This window comes from Columba livia, chromosome 13, assembly GCF_036013475.1.
Source record: "Columba livia isolate bColLiv1 breed racing homer chromosome 13, bColLiv1.pat.W.v2, whole genome shotgun sequence".
NCBI lineage: Eukaryota > Metazoa > Chordata > Aves > Columbiformes > Columbidae > Columba > Columba livia.
The window spans coordinates 6,217,144-6,237,569 of NC_088614.1; the positions used below are offsets into that span (position 1 = coordinate 6,217,144).

At 52.7% G+C, this 20,426-nt stretch overlaps 1 protein-coding gene across 5 annotated transcripts in view; it reads left to right on the forward strand.

Annotated features, from left to right (window-relative positions):
* ANKRD11 (ankyrin repeat domain containing 11) overlaps window positions 1-20,426 on the forward strand; it is a 136,871-nt gene that overhangs the window by 80,453 nt on the left and 35,992 nt on the right. The window lies entirely within an intron of this gene.

The window sequence follows — 20,426 nt, forward strand, 5'->3', positions numbered from 1 at the left end:
CTAAGGCTTGGCCTAGTTTGCCCATCATCACACTGTGAAACAGCACAAACGTTCGCCTAACGCAGCTGCCTATATTTTTGTGCTATGGCCTGTGCCAAAATAGCCCTGCCCAGCGAACAGCTGAGTGTCAGTAGTTGTGCAGCGTGTGGTTTTGCACAGAGCAGGACTGAAAAGATGATTTTGCTCATTCCCTCCCTTGCTCTCTGTGTCGGGGGCTCAGTGCGGGTGCAGGTGGGGACCTGGCCTGGGTGTCCCCATTGCTGGGCTGTGTTTCCAAGGAAGAAGAGCAAACAGGTTGATGCATTGTCCTTCCAGCCAGCCCGGCTCCCAAACCTTCTCAGACCCCTTCCCTGCCCTCCTCCCACCGAGATTGTCTGTCCGGGGCTCCAGCGCTGTTCCCAGGGCCCGGGCAGGGTGAATAGAGGTTGCACAACCCCATGGGGCTCCACAGGGAACAAAACCCAGATTATGGCCTTTCTGCGCGGAGCCGGAGGGGCCGGGGGACATTGATATGCAGATCTGCGTGTCGGGGGCCGCGGCCGCATTGTGTTCACATGTCCACATCTGGGGTTCATGGAGCCACGTAGAAAAGAAACTAAGTGAAATATTCTGTGCTGGAGCGTGGTACGGGAAACGCGGCGGTGATGGAGCAATTTTCCAATACAGCCCTAATTCCAGGAGGCCGTTATGACTAAATTGCACTGTTTATATAAAATGTTCACACTTTCCCAACCTTCTAATTTTATAGGGTTCATTTCAAGTGGATTTTTTTTTTTTTTTTTTTTTTTTGCTAGGCTCTCCTTTTGCAAGAATGACGTTAAAAAATGTGAAAGTTGATGTTTGAGTGAGTTTTGTTCTGGTCTGGGGCCAGGCTGCCATGCACAAAAGCAGTGGGAGGTTTGGTTATTATCTGATGTCTTTTCCAAGAGATGCTGGTGCTTTGCCCCCTCTGGAGAGCAGCACAAGACCCTGCGAGTGTCCCCGGGTCCGGCTCACCTTGGGGCAGGTGGCTTCCCCAGGGGCTGCCCGTGTTGAGCAGCTCGGATTTGTCTGTTCATGACTCGCCAGTCCCATAATGGTGTAGAACGTAGAGGTGAAGCCTTTGTTGAGAGGTAGGAATGGCAGCGTGTGGATGGTGAACTGCAGGAGAACACTTCTGAGACCAAAATTTGGCGTGAGCTGCAGGAGCTGGAGCCCATCGCGTAATGCTCCAGAAGAAAAAACGTTCTAAAGCAGAAGGAAAGTTGATGGGCTGGGTCGGGCTGGCTTGGGGAGCGAGGAGCCTGGCCCAGGAGAGCCCTGTCAAAGAACCGTCATTGGGTTGCTCTGGTTGGAAAAGACCTTTAAGATCATTGAGTCCAACCATTAACCCAACCCTGGCAAGTCCACCTGTAACCCGTGTCCCCGAGAACCTCACCTTTACCACTCTTCAACCCTCCAGGGACAGTGACCCCACCAGTGCTGTCCCTGTGCTCTGTGGAGCGTGGGGCCCTGGGGGGACGGAGCTGTAGGGCAGGGTCAGGATGCTGCAGGGACCACAGGAAAACTAAAGAAACAAGATATAGCTGAAGTTTTATCTCAGTATATAAGCATTTTAGGAATTGTACAAACTCATAACTCTAAAATGGCATTGTGTATTCTGCTCGGTGCAGGAATCTGTGATGACGTTCCTGGGAGAGAGACCTGCCCTTGTCAGCGCTGCTGGGCCAGTCGTGTTCCCAACATCTGCAGAGAGAGGGAAATGTTGCATTTATTTCACCATTTCTAGAAAAGTCTTCTGCCTTGATTTCAGCCCAGCTTCTCTGAAGAGTGCTGGGCTCCTCCTGTCCTCGTCTTGCACCTGCTCCGGTGTTGGGGCGTTTTCTGGCTCCTGCAGCTCCCATCTTGGTGCTGCGGGTGCCAGGGGATTGGGGGGTGCAGAGCCACCCATTCTGGGAATCCAAATATAGCTCCATGTGATCAAGTGCTCACAAAGAAATCAAGTAATCCATACTTGGGACAAGTCCAGGGCTTAAAATTCTTAATAGCCTTGTTCCCGGGCTCTGCAGCATGTGCTGCGCTGAATACGTTTTGGGAGTCAAGGTCTTTGCTTCTGATGGTTTAATTTGGACAATGAGTATCACTTAATAGTAGCATTTTATTACATTCGTTTCACTCTTACTTTTCAAAGAATCCTTCTGATGCATTCAGGCTCCTGCCCTTTGGATGCTAATGGGTTTCTGCTGAGATTTTGTTTTTGTTATTACGTAGCACCAGGGCTCCCATTTGCAGGGGCTGGGTATGGAGAATGCTGGGCCTGAGACAATGCGGCCATTCACCCGCCCTGATACAATGGGCTGGAACGTTCATCATGGCAATTAGCATGCAGAGCCCCGTCCTAATCAATGCGTTGTGCTGGGCGTCTGGGATGCGCACGGCTCGTACGGCTCCTGCAAAGCGCTGAGCTGTTCTGCACAGCCAGACCTTCCTGCTCGTTTCGGCACTAAAATAAACGTGTTCCTGGATCACTTTGTACAGAGCAAGAAAAAATTTCCCAGTTTGCATCGTAGCACAAGTGGAGCATCTGCAAAAATCACAGTAGATGGAGTCCAGCGCTGTGTCGTGTCCAAAGGTGTTTTTGCAGTAAAAACCACTACAGATATGGTTGATCCTTGTCCCCAGTGTCCGTGTGGGCTGCTGGAGCCTTTCATATATTCTTTTAGTTAGTGCATGTTGTCTCTCCTTACTGACCATCACAAGCACCTGAGCAGCTCCACATGAGACGCTGTGTTTGATGGAGCAGCAGCATCTCTGTTTTGTCCCAGCCTGAAGTTCAGAATGACTTTTAAATGCACTTTCTGGTAGTAGAGTTGTGTTGTGTAAAATGTAAAAAAAATCAGTGTTTCTTTGGCCTGCTCTGTACCAACCCAGCAGGCTGAAACGCTGACTTCCCTATTCTATGAGCAACAGAGTAATTGAGCCTTAGCAGGGGAAACCTGGGTGAGGATCTGGCAAGTGCTGGGGAGAGGGAATCACCCCACGGTCCAGACAGGTGGGTTGGGGAGAAGCAGAGGTATTGAGGCCCTTCAGCATCCCCATCGTGTGCGCTCCCGCTGTTTGCTGAGCGTGGTGCTGCTCTGATTGCACCAAACCCGCTCACAAACCTGCCCGTGTAACAAACCGTTGCTGTTCAGCGACAGCCGGGCCCTGAGACCGTGTTCTGACCAGTGTTTCTGCCTTGCTGTAGCAGGACAGCATTGCAGGTTAAAGGAATTTGTTGAAGTTTGTGTTAGAGGAGCCGTAAGTAGAGGCTGTGCGTGCAGTGAGTGTAAAATCCCAGAATTTATAGCAACATATGCAAAGTATCATCACCGAGAGCCTGGAACAAAGCTCTGATGCACTGGGAAATACCTGTATCTTCCTGAAAGCTGTGTACGGTTCTCCATTTGTTCACTTGATAACACCTTTTGATCTAATGCTGGAGTAAATTAATCCATCACAAAGTGGGGAACAGAGACTCAGATAAATCCTTGCAGAAACAGGGAAAACTGGCTAGCAGGGGAGCGTGTCCTGCATGGCTCCAGTCAGGCAGAGCGGGTTTGTTCTTCGAAAGGTCAAGCCTGCGATCCGGAGGAGGGTACGAGACCCATTTAATTCTCTGTGATCCGTGGGCCAACGTGGGCACGTTTTGCTGTGGTTCTTCTGCTTCTGTGTCAGAACCGGCGCTGGAGCAGCCGGATAGTCTCAGCCTGGATAATGTGAGCATGGAGAGCTGGCAGTGTTAGTGAACCTCTGGGCCCAGAAAAGCCTGGAGGTTGTGGGGACGAGCCAGTGGTGCCCAGAGCATCTGCTGAAGGGGTCAGGGGGAGAAGTGGGAGGTGGATGAGACACATACCATCACTTCAAGAAAATACTGAGATGGGGAAACGTGCAGTTTGTCCGTACACCCTCTAGTTTGTACCTTGAGTAGCCAATTATGCTTTGTGTTGCAAAAGCCGGTTTTAATCTCTCTCAATCTCAGTCATGAGGCTCTAAGGTGAAAGGATTTATAGGGACCAAAATGAATCGGGCCAGTCCCCCTGGGCACCGGGAGGTGGCCGCCGAGTGACACAGCCCTGGAACAGCTGCACCGCGTGATGCGACATGCCGGCAGGTGCCAGGGGCTGCTGGGCCGCCCGGGGTGGCCAAAACATGATGTGACCCATGGCTGGGACAGGAGGCTCCTGGGCTCTGTCCCTGGTGGCTCCTGGTTCAGGGCAGTGGGGATCGATGCTGCGTCCGATCCACGCCTTGGAAAGGGACAAACGCAAAGATGGGTTGGTTCACAAACCGCAAACTAGAAAATATTTTTTCTGTTCAGTAGCATGGCACTATCGGGCACTGTTCACAAACCCTTGTCCTCCTCTGGACATGTCACTTCGGCACCTTCCTGCTGGAGATCCCACAGCAGCGCAGGGTCCTCGTGTGCCACCTCTCCCTGTCCGTGGGGCTCCCTGTGCCGGACCCTCGTGCTGTCTCTGCCATGCCCAGCCCTGCCCGCACTCCTGCTGCTCACTGCCGTTGCCTGGCGAGTGCCGGTGTGGGGAAGGAGAAGAGGACTTGTTGCACGCACGCTCGTCCCTGGTTGCTCCATGTGCTGTGTTCTGGTTCCATGTGCTCCTGGTGTTGGGGCTGCGGCGCAGCAGCCAGCGCTGGGGTGGCACCAGCGGGTTTGTCAGCGAGTGGTGTTTAAGCCGTTTGTAGCTGATATCTGGCTGTAAGGTGTCTCATTAGTTGTGCCATTTTCCGTGAAGGTTTGTTTGACCTCTGTCAAGTGACAAATTGGCTGGGCAGTGTGGGCTGGAGACCTTGCCCTTGAGTCCCACCATGCTGAGCTGCAGCTCTTGCCAGCACCAGCACCTGGTGGTGTCGGGCGCTGGGTGAGGATGCAGGAGGGTTCTCAGCACTGTCGGGTGCTGCTGGCACCTGCCATGGCCATCCTGCCTCCCTCTCCCTGTTCAGTGCGACTGCCATCAAGAACAACAAGCCCAGGAGGTGATGCCATTCAGAGGAACTCCCTTGGCAGAGGGATCGTCAGCCCAGGCAGGCTCTGCATTTCAGGGCACAGCCCCAAAAATGATCGTGCTTGGTGCAATGGGATGGAAAGTGGGAACAAAAGTGGCTTCAGGCAGCGGCTGTTGACAAAAGTGACGCTGGGCGAGTGGAGCCTTGAGTCCTCGCGAGGCTGAGCCCGTCAGATGGGCAGTGTGGTGATTTCAGTCACCCAAATGCCCCTTGATCTGGCGTTAATTCAGGACGCGGTTTAGGGAACTTAGCGGTGGATTTTCTGGCTGTGACGCTGGTGGCGGCCCCTCCTCACTGCCCGGTGTGCAGCACGTCAGAGGGAAACTGGCTGGGAGCAGAACTGCATATAAAAAATGACAAACGTGTTTTAAAGCCAGATAAATTCCTTTATTTACTTGGTAGTGAGCGGTTACGTTGGAACAGCCAATGGAAAGGGGAAAGAAGCCATAAAGATGTTTCACAAAAAATGGTGTAAACCACTTTTTCACTAGGCGGTTGTTAAGCAGTTAGGATAGGAAGTGGTTAGGAAGGCTGAAAAATGTGTTGAAAACTTGCAGCGGTGCTGTAGGAATTGGGTGTCACGGTGAGGTCCCCGGCAGAGACTCGAATCAGAGCACGGAACACGAAGCTGGAGGAGCCACATGCCGTTTAAAGGAGATGAATGAGAGATGGCCGAGCCATGTCCTCATCTCAAATAAATCCATAACATAGGTGTGACCTTTCCTCAGTGTTCTGATACTGTTTGCAGCCTGTGCTCTTGTGTAATGCCCCACTCGCCACGACCAGCAAACCTGACTCTGCAGCAAGATGATTTTTTATAAGATTTTAAGGCTTCCTAATGGCCATAGATTTACAGCATAGCAGTCACGTATGAGTGGTAGAGAAAGCATGGCAAAATTTTGTTTTCCTCTTGTTGTATAAGAGAATATAGCACCGAAAAAAAAAATGTGAAGCCTGTGGAACTCAGAACCAGGGAATTTCAGAGTAGCAAAGAGCTTCAGGGTTTGTTCCCCAGTCTCCAATGGCTCCGTGTGCACCAACCGCAGCGATTCCCTACGATAGACTTTACCCGTACAGCACTGAGGCGTCAGCGCTTTCCATTGAATTCTAAATAAATGGCTTCATTTGCAAGCTTGGTTGTGACTCACACCCTTAGGCTGATGGCAGCAGCAGCGTGTTTAACTTGTGCTAAAATGAGGACGAAACTCAGATTAAGGCTTGAGTCACGGGCTAAAGATGCGAAGGAATAAGGATGGGAGAGAGAAAAGCAGTAGCTGAAGTGCCCAGACGCTGCGATTCCCATCCGTCCAGTGCGGCTGTGGCAAAAGTAACAGGAAATCTGGTTTGGGAGGTCTGAGAGGAGAGGGGGACAGGAGAAAATAAAACACAAACCCAACAAGCTAATGCCAAAGGAATGGGTGACTTGACTTCAAATCCTTGCGCTTTTACTTAACGTTGTGAAAATAGGTTGTGGCAACGTGTGGGTCATGTAGAGTAGGGAGTAGAGGTGGGCATGAAAATACCTTTGGATTTGGTCAGTTGGAGACCTCTGCATGTATAGATGGGAGTGAGATATGGTGGTGTGATACAGATGGAGCATATAGATTCCAAATGAACGGTGCACATGGATCCCATACAAACGGAGCACACAGGTCCCATACGAATGGAGTGTACGGGTCCCGTGCAGAGCTGCGGTTTCCCCGGCCACCGGGGTGTGCGGTGGGGCAGGAGGAGGAGCAGGGCTGGGCTGAAGGTCACTGTGCTGCCCAAGCTGCTGGGGCTCATCGGCCTCGCAGAGCAGCACCCCAAGCCCTTAGCCTTTAGAAGAACATGAAAGAATTTCTGTCCGGATCTATTTATATTGATATTCTCAAAAACACGGCGAGTAAAATGCTTTTGCAACTGCTGGGGAGTTCATTTCATGTACGAGAGATACGCAGCCTGCACTTTCCTTCCAAAAATAAAGCAAGGGGAGGCAGGACCGGCGCGTATGGACTGCGGTGCTTTGGGGAAGGGTCTCCGGAGCACCGAGGAGGCCGTGCGGGGATGGGAGAGCCCATCTCGGCGTGCAGTGTGGATCTGTACGGCACGGGCTGCGTGGGGAGCTGAGCAGGTTTTGCAGGAGCCGCATCCAAGCCGGGTCCGTGCAGCACCACGAGCTGCGAGGTCTCTTATAAAACAGTGCTCACACAACAGTCTTTGTAAAGTGAAAATTGAGCTGCTGCAGCAACCGGTGCATCCTGAAATCCCTGACAACTGCCTTGTAAAGTCATCTTAAAGCCTATCTGTCTTGACAGTGCCTCTTAATGGCTTGCTAATAATGCTTTCAGATTTGCTGGAGCTGTGCCACAGCCCTGCTGCAGGTTCGTGGTGATCTGCTGTGCTCTCCTCCAAGCTGAGGTCTCCTCAGTTTTCCACAGTGAAGCTAAAAATCCCCCCAAACTGGCCACCTCGGGAGGTGTTTCCCAGGGCATGGGCTGATGTTCAGCAGCGCTTTGTGTTGTGGTGGAGCCCTGGGTTCCTCATCACCTATAGCAGTTTTGTTGAGGGTGACATAGGAGCTACTGGGGATTTCTAAAAATTAAAGTAATTGCCTGAATTCCACAAGCAAAAATTTCAGCTCCGTGAACACGTATTTTGCTACGACGTGGGTTTTGTGCCTGTCGGTGTGGGGATAGGGTTGTGTAATCCAGACATACAGCGCTGGATTAAATTATTGTGTGCTGCAGGGTATTAAATCTCAGTGTTTTCTCTGCGGTGGGGGTGGGAGGGGGATTACTGGTACAGACCAGCATCGCTGCTAAGCTGAAGGATGTTTTTAATCTAAAGAAAAATAGCAACCAGAACGGTTAACGCATACCTGGGCTTTAGTCATCGCCAAAGAAGGTTTCATGTGCAATCCTGACAGCTCTGCTCAAGAGGTGGGGGCCGCGGGGGGGGAGACGTCAAAGCAAGAGCAAATGGAAGCAAAGAGCTTTGCTGGGGAAATATTTGAATGGTTAGTTTTACTTGGTAAACGTTTGGGAAAATGTTCGGGTTCAGCCAAGCAAATGAAGAATCCTTGGGCTAAAAAGGGAACAAAATGCAGCATAAGGCTGGGTTTTATATTTAAAAAGTCCTGACGTGCTGCGTGCTCCAGCAAACACGCTGGTGCCAGGCGCTCCTCTCCGGCCAGTCTTTCCTCCCGCTCCCCTGGGGTTCACTTACGCCATGTTAATAATTACTAGAATGTACTTTCAGGCAGGTTATTTGTTTTCCCTCCTCATGATGTGCAAGAGCAGATAATGAAATTAATTTGCACACTTTGTGAGTTTGCAAAGCCGGCTGCGGCCACGTTGCCGTGACACCGCGCGGGTGCCGGCGGCTCCAGGGCTGGTGTTTGCACAGCCGGGACGCCGGCCTGCGAGGGAGGGAGGCAGCCTGGAGGGACACGGGGGATGCTGTATAACCCCTTTCCAGTGCACTGATGCCCGGCAGCAGAACAGGTAAACAGCCAAACGAAGCCCTGAAATTCCAGCATTGCTCCTGCAGGTTGTGGAGCTGATGTTACCACCACCCAGGGGCCTGCTGGTGAATTCAGATGTCACGTTATACCCCTGTCTTTGAGCAATGAGTCCTGTATCCTCCAGCTCACGGTGTGCAGATCACGGTGTTTCCTGGCAGCACTGGGCATGATCCTCTGGGCTGGCGGGGTGTGTGGGGTTGTGGTTTCGGTTGGGACCTGGCTGCGTGTCCATGGGGAGCCCTGGGGACGTGGCGGAACTTCACTGTGCAGGGGACCTGCAGCTCCTGCTGTTTTCCATCCCCCGTGCCATTGTGCCTTGCTGGGGGGCACGAAGCACCAAGGCTGCCAAGCCCAACAACTCCTGTCCTGCTCTGGAGACCCTGGGGCCAAGACGTCACCGGTGTCCCCACAGGCACCCTCCTCTCTGCATGGCTGTGTGCCGGGCCAGGGTTGTGTCCCAGCTTGTGAGAAGGTTGAGCCCTCGGATCCCGAGGCAGAAGCCGGTTGTGCTTGGGGCTGCAGCTCGCAGGTGCGGCGGGACCGCGAGGACCAAACCCGTCCCTTTTCCAGCTGCAACGCTGCTCAGAGCACGTGCACTGTGTGCTGGGTGCCAGCCACGTCAGCCTGCGCAGACCTGCGGGACTGGGTATAAATAGCACCGCTCCGGTTGTACCGTTCTTGCCTGTATCCTGATGATTTACGCTGCGGGGCTTGGCTCTGCGTGTCCCTTAGTGTGTTATTTTGATCCATCTGCAGACTGGCTGTGGGCTGCTCTTAGGGCACAGGCTGCCTTTCACTTGTGGCTTATGTTGGATCCCCCGGGGTCAGCGAGCCTCGCTTAGATCCCTCTCTTCTCCAAATTTCGCTGCTGAGCACCACGTTGTCACGTTGGGCTCCTGAGCCCGGGGGAGGCAGGCGGATCCAGCACGCCGCTGGGAGACAGACCTTGCTTTTTTAAGGAAGACGAGGCGGCAGAGAATCTGGGTTTTTTCTTTCCCTCAACTTGCCACACGTATGTTTTGTCTGAACGTTGCCTTTTGGAAGCTGCGGGGGCTCCTGGGCGAGTGGCGCTGGGGACGTGCCGTGGGACAGGGACATCTGCAGAGCCTCACGCTTCCCGCGCGGCACGTGGCTGCTCAGCTGCCCAAACGCCGCTCCAGATATTCTTAACTTGGCTCCATTTTCAGCAAGTGTTTAAGCAGTAGCTTTATAACAAATTGTCTTACAAGAGGCCTCGTGTACGTGTAACTGAATTATGTTCAAAGTTGGGAAAGGCTCTCAGTTCTTTTTGAAGAGCGGGGCCCCATGTCCTTACAGAAACGATCTGTTAAAGCAGGCACATTTTTACAGCTTTCCATCACTCCTGCTCTGATGACCCACTCAACAATAGCTTTGTAGAGAAAATTGAATTTCTCCTATACAAGAATATACCCTTTTTGGTAAATGCATTCTTGTGTCTTTATATACAATAGATCACCTTCAGCAGCATTGTAATTTGAGCGATGAAAATGGAGGAAGAAGAGAGGGGGGCTGCAGATTTGCGGAGAATTAACCTTGATTTGATTCTTGGCAAACCAGCAACAGGACTCTCGTTGTGCCCAAACCTTTCCTGCCATCCCTGGGAAGAGGATGGACACTCGGTTCTTACGTGCGCACGGCCGGGGTCGCTGGCAGCGAGCAGAGCCAGGGACAGCCGAGCCAGCGCCTGCTGCACCGGGAGCAGGGAAGCCAGGTGGGGAATTTGGCTGCTGAAACAAAACGAGCAGGAGTGACGAAGGTAACAGGCAAGGTGCTTCTTGCTGTACACCTGGCAGCCTGTGCACAGGCGTGCGGTTTGCTGGGAGAAACTCACATTTGTTCCGCGGAGCCTGGCAGGAGCCACAGCGAGTTCTGATCCTGTCGTGCAGTGTGTTGAACAGCGGCGTGGCCGTGGCTGTCGGCAGCAGACACGGCTGCAGACGGAGCTGTGCTTCCAGCTCCAGCTGAAATGAGCTGTGAAATCCGCTGTTCTTATCAGCATGGTGGGGCTTGGGGAGTAGTGTGGAAAGTGTGGTGACGGTTTTGCTAGGACAGACAGGGAGCAGCAGTGCTCAGGAGGAAGAATTAACAGAGCAAAACTGTGCGGGGGCAACTCCAAGAGCAGAGCGATGTGTGCGGCTGCCTGGGAGCCCCAAAATCTGCCCGGGAGCCCCGGTACCTGCCTGATGGCCCGAAATCTGCCCGGCAGCCCCATTATCTGCCCGACAGCCCCTCCACAGCATCACTTCTCGTCCGTCACTGCCAGCACCGCCGCACAGACCTGGGAACCATCAGGAGCCTTTCCCCTTGCCCAGCCCAGCTGTTGCCCAGCGCTGGCTTCGTGCTGGGCTCACTCCGCAATGCACAGTGTGTTGTGAGAAAGGGAAAGGCTTCCCTGACCGAGCACTGCGTTGACACAAAACCCAAACTTTACATGGCCAGGACTTATTCCCCAAGTTCCTTCCACACTTACAGACTTCTTCCCTGTTTAATGGGAGCTATGAATCAATCTTTTCCATATCTGGAATATTGTGTCCAGTTCTGGGCCCCTCAGTTCCAGAAGGACAGGAAACTGCTGGAGAGAGTCCAGCACAGGGCAACAAAGATGATGGAGTGGAGCATCTCCCGTGTGAGGAAAGGCTGAGGGAGCTGGGGCTCTTGAACTTGGAGAAGAGGAGACTGAGGGGTGACCTTATTAATGTTTACAGATATATAAAGGGTGAGTGTCAGGAGGATGGAGCCAGGCTCTTCTCAGTGACAACCAATGATAGGACAAGGGGTAATGGGTATGAACTGGAACACAGGTGGTTCCACTTAAATATGAGAAGAAACTTGTTCCTGGTGAGGGTGGCAGAGCCTGGCCCAGGCTGCCCAGGGGGGTTGTGGAGTCTCCTACTCTGCAGACATTCCAACCCGCCTGGACACCTTCCTGTGTAACCTCATCTGGGTGTTCCTGCTCCATGGGGGGATTGCACTGGATGAGCTTTCAAGGTCCCTTCCGATCCCTGACATTCTGGGATTTAAGAATATCACATGAGTGGTAAGTTGCTGGGAGTACAGTGGGTTTGCAGCCTTGATGCCTTGTCCCACGCTGGGTTTTGGTGTTGGCGGGGGGTTTGGCTGCTGCACATTGTGGCGGAGGGTGATACCTGTAAGGGCTGGAGGTGGGAGATCAGCCTGCCTATGGTCCTGGGCTTGGTACTGGAGAAGGAACCTCCTTCAGAGCAGAAGCCAGCTCAGGTGCCTTGGATATTCTCAGGTGCGGATCTCCTGCCAGGGTGTTTTGGGGTTTAGGAGCCTGGTTTTCTGAAGCCGGTGTGGTGTTCTGGTGTTGTCGGCTGGCGATGGCCTCCGGGTCACCTGCTCCAAGGCAGGTTCTCGCCAACACCCAGGGGGAATTATCCTTCCTGTGCCTTTCCAGTATTGGAGGAATGTGTTAACAGAAGCTTTGGGAGGCTAATGTGGCACATCTGATAGTGCCCTCTGTTAGTGAAATCTTCTGGTCTGGAAAATCAGAGCATCCCAGCTTTCCCTGTGTTCCCTTCTCTGCTGGAATGATATTTAAAGGTTCAGGGTTATTTCTGGATTTGTGTTTTGTTTTGGTTTTTTGTGGCGTCCATCTCTATTCAGTTGTTGCCCTGTCATTTAAAAGCTGCCAGTAGGATAGCAAACAAATACCAGTTTTGCTGTAAAGGGTTTTCTATATGGATAAAACCTCCGTCTAGAACCCACTGGCCTCAGTTGTAAAGGAGAAAGAGGCAGAGAGCCACAGCGAAACTCCTGGGTTTGCAGGTGCCAAACAGGAGTAAATCACTGAAGTTCTCTGTTTGCTGTTTCCCCAAAGCTTGATGCCTTCAGGGCCTCTGCCTGAAAAGTGGCAATGTGTGAGAATTTTTTCTGTCGCCTGGTGCTTGCTCCTAAATCCACCAAAATACGCTGAGGTTCCCAGGCCTGGGGGAAGCTTTGCATGTTTGCAGCGGGCACGAGGCTGCTGCGGCGGGAGAGGGAAACCGCCAGCAATTGTGCAAGAGCGGGGAGGAAGACGAATGTTTTGCTGAGATTACCCTGGGCTTTTCATGCTCACAGCTGGGAGAAGATATTATGTGGCTGTTGCGACACCGTGGATTGAACATGAGTTTAAACGTGGACATCCTGCAGGATTTGTTCCCCAGGGCTGGAGGAGGCTTTTTGCTGGGGTGTATCCGGTGTCTTGTCCTGGCTGGAAAGGTCCCATTGCAATGACCGTGACACCTTTGGCAAAAGATTTTTGGGGTTTCTTTCTTCCTTGTGTAATTAACATGCTTGGTCATCATCTCCTCTGGGTTCAAGGACTTGTTTAAGTCATGGAGGTTTCTTTGTAGTAAAAGCTGGTCTTTGACTTTAACATAATGAAGCATGTAATTGGACAGGACTGGGGCAAGAGTCTTGTTTGGGATTTTACTGCAGCGTGTATGTACATTGTATATGTGAATATCTTTGTCCATACATGTGTGTGCATGCACAGAGAAACACAGTAGGAATATGCAGGGCTTATTGAATTAAAGCAGCCAAACTCGCAGGGCCAGCTCTCAGTTCACTGGTGAATTCTGCCCCTGCATCCCGGCCCAGCTGTGCCACGGCAGCGCAGACAGCGACTTCCCAGGGCAAACACGGCACAAAGTTGTTGGTGATTTAGCCACATAGCGGAGACACCTCTGCTAATTTAGGCGGCTGAATATAAGCTCATTCTGCTTTCTGTTCCCTTCCCGAGCCTTCCGTTTCTGCAGCAGATGGGGCTTTCAGGAGCTTTCTGTAGGGATGGCGTTTGCCCCGCAGCCTCCCCTCGGGACACGGCACCAGTGCCAGGACTGGGAAGGTGGAAGATGTGCAGGTGGGGACAGAGCCGAGCATGCCAGCAGACCCTGCCAGCCCCTGGCGCCCGTGTCCCCGCGCTGCCACCGGCACAGCTCACTGCCAGCACCCGCAGGCACCGCCGCTCCATCCGCTGCCCTCGCCTTCCTTGAGAGCCAGTCAGCATCGCGTCGAGGACAGCAACGGTCAGGAATTGTCTGTGCTAACATGTTTCTCCATCTTGCAAATCGGGCCCAGCTTGTTTTTGGTTCTTGGCTGATGTTCACGAAGCCCTTGAGCTGCGCTTCAGCAGATCAAACCACAGCCACAGCTGCCTGCTGGCATGGGGGGACCCAGAACCCAAATGCCCCAGTTCCCAAACCGGCCTGGGAACGCGGCAGATCATGCAGATTCGTGTTGGTTGGTAAATTTTGCCAGAATAAGGCAGCCCTGGGGAATCCCCGTCTGTCCCACTGCCGGGACCGGGCAGGCTCGCAGCAGGGGCTGGACCGTGCGTGCCGGGGCAGCTCGTCCCACTCACATCTCCGTGAGCTGCGAGTCGAGGCTTCGCACTCACAGCACATCAGGGTTGCATTTCTCTCCTCTTTTCTGTGTGCAGCATGGTTGAGCTGACTTTTTTCCTCTTAAATGCATGTGACATGCGATACACTGCGCAGTCTGCTGAAAGTCAGCATTGCCAATCACTCTGTAGGTGCACAGCTTGGCTGTGTATGGCTCCTTGGGATGTGCTTAATTAGAGCAATACTTTTCCCCCATATGCAGCAGCAGTGCGAATAACTGAGTGGAGTTTATCACTGTTTTAAGGAGGTTGATGTGGAAGAAGTCCGGCAGATGGTTGCATTGGCAGACATGGTTACAGCTCTCCCCTGGTTGTGAAGCCTGATGGGTTTCTGTGAGAAGCAGAGGGGAGATGGACAAAACAAGGAGTCCAAATGGGTGATCTGGACCATCCCGAGGATACCAGTGCTGTAATGGCAATTCCGCTCTGAGCGATGGTGTGGCAGCGCCCTGCTCCCCTCCAGCCTTCCTGTCACACGCTGCCCGCTCCAAAGGTTTCCTCATCGCAGCTGATCCCAGATCGCCGCTTGGAGAACCGACTGAAACAACAATTTTTAACCTTGGCCAGAAAAACAGAGTCAGCAGCATCCAGAAGTGGAGCAGTATCAAGAGGCAGCTGCATATAGATAATTGAGGGAAGGGTTTGTGGGAAAAACTGCTCCTGGAGAAACCACACAGGCAGAGAGGTTGCTCGTGGGTTCAGGGTGCTGTCAGGGCTCACTTGTATTTCGGACTTCGTGTATCCTGAGAACGGTCCCAGCTGGAGGATTCTGACTCACAGGGCAGAAATTTCCAAGTATAATCTCGTTAAATAGCAGCACTTTGTGTAGTAGAAAATCTTAAGAGTTGTCATAATTAGAGACCATTGCCTGGTCTTCAGATGCTGGGGCGGGAAATGACGCTTGTGAGTGACATGTGGAGGGATTGTGGTTTGAATTTCACCCCTTACAGGGATGGTTTTGTGTAGCGAGTCATCACCCGAGAACCGTTGAGGATATGGACTTTGACGGTGCTCGGCGAGGTCTTGAGCATCATCTTGGCCGTGGTCCTTGGAGACGTGGGTGCACGTCCATGTGCGCAAACCACTCGTCAGGCTGAGCTTCTCCGTTGCTTTATTTTCTGCAGGTCCTAATAAACACTGGGAAGGTGCATCTGTTTCACAAATGATTGAAATACTAACAGCTGCCTTCATTTGCGTGGCTGGCTTGTGTTTGAGAAAGCAAGCAAGCCTGGTCCGAGCCCCACACAAACCCATCCTGCAGCGTCAGGAGGTCAGGAAGCAATGTGGGTTAAGGCGAAATAAACATTTGAGAAAGGTGGAAGAAAGGACTGTTGTGGGGACTAGGTGTTGATTCTGAGAACAGGAGAGAAGGAGCCGTGCAAAGAGCTGAAGAAGGATGTTTCGTCTGTAGGAACTCCTGATGAGCAACAACATCCCCCTTTAAAAAACAGGAGCAAAAAGATAGCAAGTTCCCCAGGGGAAAGAAAGATGTTGGTTTGAAGGTGAGGATGTGACGGAGCTGTGAAAGTGGAGTGACCCCCCATGTCCCCGCAGGCAAGTGCACTTTTCAACTGCTGCATTTGGGCAGGGAAGCGCAGAGATCCCTCCATCTCCCTTGTTTTGGTAACAGCTGCAAGAATTAGCACCTCGCGCTGCGCTATCTTATTAATAGCTAACGGTTGTGGTTACCCGGTTGTAAGGCCGGTGCCTGGAACACGCCGTGTTTGCTGTGCCGGCTCCCGCTGCCCCGCGCTGTGTACCGTGCTGGGGAAAATGGACTTTGCTCTTCCGGAGCCGAGCTGGAGCACAACGAACAATGGTCCCTTGTTCCCCAAAGAGCACGTCCCGCCGGTGCTCACAGCCAGGTTTAGGTACTTACCCTGAGCTGTGTAGGCCTGACAGGTAAAGGAAAAACTGGTGAGGAGCTGGGCTTTGGTGCTGGGAACGGCACGGAATGGGGTGTGCGTGGGCAGCGCTGGGCTGAGGATGTGATGTGGCTTTTTTGAACACACAGCCTGTTAGTGACGGACACGGGGACTTTAGTGCAGGTGCCACTGTTGGGCACAGCTCAGGGACGGGCTGTGCTGGGGGACAAGTATCTCGGTGATGGAGAAGGGCACGGTTCAGCATGTTGAAAGACCTCAACTTACTGTTTTTCTCCCCACGCTTTCTAGTGCTAAGGGCAGGGGAATAAAGTTTTGCATGTGATCTATGTGAATTGTTATTTTAAGGCAATTTTCAAAGATTCAAGGGCAACCGTTTTTCTGGGACGGGGCCCTCAAAAGGAGCCTGGGGTTTTAAAATTCTCATGTTTCAGCAGGCCTTGTTCATATTCCAGCCTTTTCAGACCAAACAAATGTGTCGAATTTGTGCAAATAACGTCTGTGCCTCTAACTGCCATCCTCGCACTGGAGTTTTTTTGAAATGGCCAAGAGCCTCCAGCCAGCTTTCTTCTTATTGTCTGGCATTTCAAGAAGCCTGCACAAGCTCTTTTTTGCTCCAAGCTGGCAGGGTATGGGCAGGATGCACCACACGGGTCCCGGGCATGAGCTGATTTGTTGTGTCTTCAGCTGGAGATGGCAGGAGCCTGTGGGGCCGGTCCCACGGGGGTGCGAGGGCAGGGGGGCCGGGACGGGCAGGACCAGGCAAAGCTGTTGCTCTGCCTTGGATATAAATCTGGAAGCACTGGAGGACTTCAGCACTGTTTGCTTTTTCTCCTGTCAAATACGGATGCTGCTTGCTGTGCCCGTGAGGGCAGGAGGGGTAGGGGTGGGGGACTTAATGTACAGCAAGTCCGTTGGGTTCATTAACGAGGAATCTCTCCTGCGAGTGGGGTCCGGCCGTGTATGTCTCAGTCTGTCCCGATTTGTTCATCGCTTTCACTGGCAGCCCAGTCCCGGCTACTGGATGTTCCTGGTCCCCACAGCCTCCCAGCCAGCCCGACAGGACACATCACCCTCCTTTCTCTTCCCATCCCTTTTGGGACCATTGCCTTTTGACACCCTCCTCAGAAATGCTTGGTCTCTGTGTGTGGCTTTGGCTTGGCATGCCCTGGGCAAAATAAAAAAAAATAATAATGAAAAGAAAAAATTCTGCTGGTTCCTCACTCCAGCAAGGACAGAGGACAGGATGGGGGGGGTGTGCAAGGGGTGATCGCGGCTCGAGCGGTCCTGTGGTTCGAGGGGTGCTGCTGGCTCAGGAGTGTCTCATGGTTCGAGGGGTGCTGGTGGTGAAGGGGTGCTGATGGCTCAAGGGTTTCCATGCCAGTGAGCACAGCCCCCATAGCTGGACCAGCTGCTGACCAGGGAAAACATCTCCTTTTGTTTTCCCAAAGAGATGTGAGGGATTATATTCTGTTGCACTCACTCCATCTCCCACTTCTTATTGTACAGCAGACATATAATAATCCAGTTCAAGGGGCTTAGTTAATTGTTTCCCAAATAGGAAGGGTGCTGATTGTTTCCTGGTAGGGGGGTGAGATGCAGAGGGGTGTCGTGGAAAGGGGAGGGTCCTCCAGCTCACAGATTAAGGAGGGATTGAAGCCAAAGTGTAATTGTGCAGCCCTAGATTTGTGACTTTGAAGCACTCGGCTGTCAGTCCACCGAGCTGGGGATCGCTCTTCCAACCCGGGAGTTTGTACCTCCTCTCTGACTCTTATTAAACGTGCTTAAAAATGAAATGAAGACTGCGAGCCTTGTTGGTAATTGTTGTGCAAATGTAATACTCCCTCCAAGCTGTTAAACAGGCCAGTGCTCTGTTTACACGCGAGGCAGCCAGCTTTCCAAGTGTAATGAGTCAGCGAGATGAACAGAAGGGGTGCAGAATTAATCTGGCATCCGTCTGGCCTTTTCTCAGTTAAACAGGTTTTGGAAGCTCCACGTGAATAGGTACCTACCCTGGTTACAAACAGCCGCAAAGACGTCGGGAGTGGGGAGAATTTATTTGAGAATAAGTTGACAGCGTGCAGGCCATGGAGCAGTTTTACTGAGGCACTGGAAATGACATGGTTTTAATTTTTGGCTCTTCATGGTCCGGAGCAGAGCGTGTCCTGGTCCAGCTGTGCTGGCCCCTGTGCTCGTGACCAGCACAAGTGAAGCTGCTTGTTTTTAATATCCTCTGCAAAGTGCAAATAAACTTCCATTGCCTAGCACGTCATCTGAATTTCCACTTCTTAGGTTTGCAGTGAATATTGAAGTGAATCTGTGCGGGTGGGTGACTCCGTGTCCTCCGCACTGACCTGGTCCTCCTGCCGGCTCCTGCCTCCTCCCCGGCACGTGCTCCGGCACCTTAATGAGCACCAGGAGGTGAGACCGAGGGGAAAAACATTCTTAAACTTTACAAATCGGTTAGTGATGGCTGACAGAGCGAGTTCTCAAGGCTGTCAATGTCTGAAGCCACTTCTAGAAGAAGAAATTGCAGCACCATCGATGTGCACCGTGGAGGGGACATCTCGGGCTCCGGGGCGTTCAGTGGAGCTGGTGACACCTCGGTGCCGCTGGGCCCCTGGCTGGGAGTGTGGGGACCCTGCAGCTGGAGCTGCTGGCTCTTGGCTGCAGGTTCCGTGAGCTCCAGGCTCTCTCCACCGGGCTGAGCGTGCCCGAGCACGGCCCGGCTGCCTTTTTAAGGTGCTGTTTTCAGTCAGCCCTTGTGGTGCTTGAACTCTGGCACCGGTGCTGGGCTGCGGGCCCTTCAGATGATGAAGAGCAGGAATTGGACGCGCAGATTTCTGCAGCCATTCCCTCGCTCTAACAGAAGATTTTTCTTTTTGCGTTTTCTGTTTATGGACATGCTGGGTGCGTATACTGAATTTTATGTGCTCTCCCCAGCTGCAGCGATGAAGAGGGCTGATCAGCCTGCTCGTGTCTTTGCCAGTTCGGATCCTTTCCTGCTCTTGCATCCAGAAGGAAAGGGCTGGGGTCCCAAAACTCAGCACGACAGCTTGTCCCCGCAGGGAGCAGGGGGACATGAAGAGGCCTCAGTCCCCAAAACCCTCTGTTCCTAAACATGGGTATCTGTCCTCCCGTGGCGCAGGCAGAGGAGTCAGGGTGGAGGATGAGCTGCCTTGGAAAGCAGAGTCTCTGCTGAAAATGCCAGCGCCGGGGTGTCTTAGCACTGTCTGTGCCTGGTGCTTTGGTCTGGGAATTTGTGCTGCTGCGGGGCTGGGATGGGGCTTCTGAATGACTGAAAAAAAAAACAAACCCACAAACAAAACCAAAGGGCCCTAAAGCCTCTGAAGCGTAAATCAAGCATTTAAATTATGAAGGGATTTCCAGGGAACTTGTAAAATACAAGGCTGATGAAAGCGCCATGCTAGTGTCCGTCCAGCCTGTGCCGCCTCGTCCTGCCCCTGCGGCTGCGGTGCTGGGACCGGCACCCGGTGAGAGGCGCTGGGCTCTGCTGGTGCTGCTGCAACACGGGTCACAGTCCCCAGAGCTTTGTCCCCCGGCCTGAGCACACCAGAGGGTTTGGCTCCTCTCCTCTCCTCTGTTTTCTCTCTCTCCCCACCCACAGAATTCCCATCTTGTGATGGAGCACTGCATGACTCTGTTCCTGGACAATTTCCTGCAATTGTAGCTCTGCAGAAACCCAGCCGCTATTACAAGAAGTTAATGGGTGCAATGTGTAGTGTTGTCAGGTGGCAATTAGCTGGGGAAAGAGTTTTCAAATGGTGCCTGTTTATGCCGTTTCAGCATAAGTACGAGACCTTTGCTGTAGGGCTTGATGTGGGTCACTTCTCGGAGATATACTGTTGCACCGATGCTTTTTAGCCTCTGGTCTCCAGAGAGGAGATATTTTTATTCACCTAAAAAGGCCTCGCCTGCCTTGGCTTCAGACAGTGTTTCTGATCCCTGTTGTAGCTCATGCTTTGCTGTATTTCAGATGTCGGTTGTCTTTTCAGCCCTGTAACCAGGCAACACATGGCAGGAGCAGGCGGCGCTTTGTTATTCCCCAAATTGTCTCACCTGGGCCACGTCTGCGGTGCAGGGTGAGGAGTCCGTGGCGAAGCGTCCGCAATGCTGGGCCCCTTTGCATGTTTCTGGTCTCCTCTCATAATGGCGGCATGTTCAAGAAGCGCGTTTTATAAGTAGGTTTTGTAATTTAGCGATGCATGTGTTGTTGCTGCGAGTGTCTGGGAATTTGGGGTGACAGACACCTGCCCGGGGGCTCCATCCCCACACCCCAGATGGAGCTGTAGCCACAAGAAGCTCTATGCAGCTTTGCAGTGATGCTGTAGGTGAAGAACAGGAGGGATGTTGCTCTCTGTTAGGGCACGACCCGTTTTAGGCCCTGCCTTGCACAAGAAACAAGCCGTGTTTGCAGCTGCAGGTCCCGGCTTGCTCCCCGTGTGGAAGGTGCAGGAGCCAGCAGCGGGTTTGCCCGCTCTGGTCTGCAGTGCACGGCACTTGGAGCTGCTCTGCCATCCTGGGGTGGCCATTGGAGAGCTCGGTA